The sequence below is a fragment of the Ptiloglossa arizonensis genome, chromosome 1 (assembly GCF_051014685.1).
Source record: "Ptiloglossa arizonensis isolate GNS036 chromosome 1, iyPtiAriz1_principal, whole genome shotgun sequence".
NCBI classification, from domain to species: Eukaryota; Metazoa; Arthropoda; class Insecta; order Hymenoptera; family Colletidae; genus Ptiloglossa; species Ptiloglossa arizonensis.
The window spans coordinates 30716368-30720186 of NC_135048.1; positions in this window are offsets into that span (position 1 = coordinate 30716368).

The following is a 3819-nucleotide window of genomic DNA, read 5'->3' on the forward strand; positions in this document are numbered from 1 at the left end:
GAGAATCGCGAACGATTGTCGCGTTTCCGAGGACAGCGATGTTTGAGAGGAGTACGGCGAGGGGCGAGGTGGTACCAGAGATGGAAGTTGGCGTTTTCCAGGTTTGAACCGAGCCAACGGAAAGTTTCCGCGTGGTCGACGCCGAGCCGGCTCGGGCCAACCTGTTACTCCGTGAAAATACATTTAAAAGTGCGATAATTCGTGGATAAGTTGGCCGGGCCAACGAACGATAAATTAATGTACAACGCCGGGCTGGCAGCCGCTCGAAAATAGAAACGAGTTACTGGGTTACCCCTCGTGAAATATAATCGAGTACCCGCGGCAGACGCGGCCCGGTTTATATTTAATGCAAACTCGGTTAGAAGAACCATCGTGCGAGTAATCGCGTCGCGTCGAACACGTCATTTCCACGTCGGTGGAAACCGAACAGATCGTCGTTACAGAAACGTCGTTACTGTTCACCGATTCGAACCGTACGTGATCACAAAGACGCGGGTAAACGGATAGCTGGGTATTAATTCATCTGGGATAACAATATCACTTGTCGGGTGAAAAGTGTCGATACGAAAGCCGATGGGGAAAAAATTAATCGAATAATCGGTTATCAATTGCTGTAAATTGACTCGGTAAATGGAATCGGAGATCATTGGGTTTTCTTCGATGGGAGACGGTCCAGTTTCTTCGATAATCGACGTTTGTGCAATCGATGCACAAGGTGTCGGTGATGTAATCGGTGTGGTCGCTTTGCGAGGAAAGATCATTTTAAATGGAATATATTCGTGCGAGATTTTGGAGGGAGAGAAAAATATTTTCGGGGCACACGTGTATTTATTTAATTGACTGGCTTTAATTTGTTTTACCAATTTTACCATTGGTTGTGAATTATACCGAATAATTCGTATAAAGGTCATTTGAACATTTTAAATGGAATATATTCGTGTAAGATTTTGAGGGAAAAAATGGTTTTGAATATTTTTGGAGCACACGTGTATTTATTTACTTGACTGGCTTGAATTCGTTGTACCAATCTTATCATTCTATGGTTGTGAATTATACCGAATTTAACATAAAATGTCACAAACATAATTCGTAAATTTGAAATGGAATATATTCGTGCAAAATTTTGAAAAAAGAAAATGGTTTTGAATATTTTTGGGGCACACGTGTATTTATTTAATTGACTGGCTTGAATTCGTTGTACCAATCTTACCATTCTATGGTTGTGAATTATACCGAATAATTCGTATAAAATATTACAAGCATAATTGATAAATTTTAAATGGAATATATTCGTGCAAAATTTTGGAAAAAGAAAATGGTTTTGAATATTTTTATGGCACACTTGTATTTCTTTAATTGACTGGCTTGAATTCGTTTTACCAATTTTACCATTCTATGGTTGTGAATTATACCGAATTTAGTATAAAATGTTACAAGCATAATTGGTAAATTTTAAATGGAATATATTCGTGTGAGATTTTGGAAAAAAAAATGGTTTTGAATATTTTTGGGACACACGTGTATTTTTTTACTTAACTGGCTTGACTTCGTTGTACCAATTTTACCATTCTATAGTTGTGAATTATACTAGATGACTCGTACAAAACGTTACAAGCTACGTTTAACAAACGTTCAAATCGACATCGATTTTATCTTTTTTTTTTAATTATACAGGGGAACTGATTTTATTTATGAATAACAAATTTTGAGGATAGCAACTAATAAAGGAGAAAAAGAGGGTCCTAGAATTTTTCAAACGGAAGGTGGTAAACATTTTTTATTATTTGGAGAGCTTTTACCAAATTGGGTAACATTCACGTTGACCATTGTTTTCTTTTATTATACATAGTTAAACAATCATAGCGAATAATTCCTTCTTCTGTCTCTATCGCTCGTCTCCTAAAATTTCTTGCACACCAAACGAATCATTGAATTGATTGCATTGCACACACCACTTGAATCATTTAATTAAAAAAAAAAGATAACCTCAATATGTTTCTTAATTTCTAAAAAAACCAGCTCGTCACCTTGTACACACAACAAAGTGATAATTTTCAACAATTCTTAAATCGACGACCATCTTAAAAAAGTAACCTTAAAAAATAAATAACACTTCTCTCATACCCTCCACTATAGTAAAATACAAAAAATACAACAACAAAATCGAATTCTAAATCAATTACACCGCCTCTTGTGAATCGTAAACCTCAAACTTAAGAATAATTTCTATTCATTCGTACCTCTTCAAACAATTTCTTTTCATTCTACCTCTCCAAACAATTTCTTTTAATTCCGTTTCATCGATACATCGAATTCCCCTAAATTCTTCCCCCCACTTTACATTTTTAATTTATTTCCCATCCCCACCACTCAGTAACAATAACGATACCACACTTTTCGAATTTTCCCAAAGAATAACACGCCTCGATTGTCTTTCCGCCGCAATCGCGCGCACAACGCGTAACCGTGGAAAATATTTCCCAAACGAAGCCGCAGTTACAATACAAGCGAGCGTGTTTGAGAAACGACATTAATTTCTCGACAACGCGATAGAAACGCGAGTCAAAAATTGCACGCTACCCGCTCGAAGTGGGGTGAGGCGTGCGCGCGCACGGCCGTGTACACGCGGCTAGAAATTTTCCTCGCGAAAAATCGGTCCCGCGGTAGATTGGCTCCGCGGTTGCCTTTTATTTTCGCCGGCATGCGATTTTTATCGTCCGCTTTATTCCTGACGCGCCTTATTTTTCGCGCGTTACCTCGGCGACGCTGACGGGGGTTCGGTGGTGCTCGCGGTGCCGATTTTCGTGAAAAACGCTGCGAAATAAAACGTACGAACACCGACGCCGGTGCAGCCGCGCTGTATTAAACCTGTCCTATGCATGTACCCGAAAGAGAAATTGCTCCTTACGCGACCGCTGCCCTACAGTGGAAATTCATTCGGCTTCCTAACGGTATATCACAACCGCCCATAAATAATCGCGTTTCTTTCTGGTATTTCCAAATTCCCTGCTGTAGATTAGCGTCATTTTTTTCTTTTTTTTTTTTCTTCTGCGCGAGGAAACCCCGAGTGGGGGTAAATTCCGGAAAATTTGGGAGGAGATTATCGTAATTTAGAGCACACCGGGTTTATGGATTATTGTAATTTTTTGAAGAAATAATGGTAAGGTGGATGATTATCGTAAGTTAGATTATTGTAGTTTTATAGGTTAGAGTGATTTTTCTTTACGATAAAACGAGTTTAAAATTTTGACAAAGATGTGGGAGAAGATTATTGTAATTTAGGGTACTTTGGTTTTATGGATTATTGTAATTTTTTGCGGGAATAATGGTCCGGTAGATGATTATCGTAACTCAGATTATTGTATTTTTATAGGTTATGGTGATTTTTTTTTTACGATGAAACGAGTAATGGATTTAAAATTTTGACAAAGATGTGGGAGAAGATTATCGTAATTTAGAATACATTGGTTTTATGGATCACTGTAATTTTTTACAAAAATAATGGTACAGTAAATGATTTTCTAACATAGATTATTGTATTTTTATAGGTTATAGTGATTTTTCTAGGCGAAGAAATAGATAGGGGGCAAACAAAATTTGAAACAAAGATCCGAAGGACGATTATCGTAATTTACGGTCCCATTGTTTAATAACTGTTACTGACGTGCGTAATTTTTTATAGAAAAAATGGTCCAAAAGATGATCACCGTACACTTACATTACCGTATTTTTATACATCACAGTGAATTTTTACACGAAGAAATAAGCAACACGAAAATTTGAGAAAAGAATCGAAAATGTAACTTTATCATAAATTAT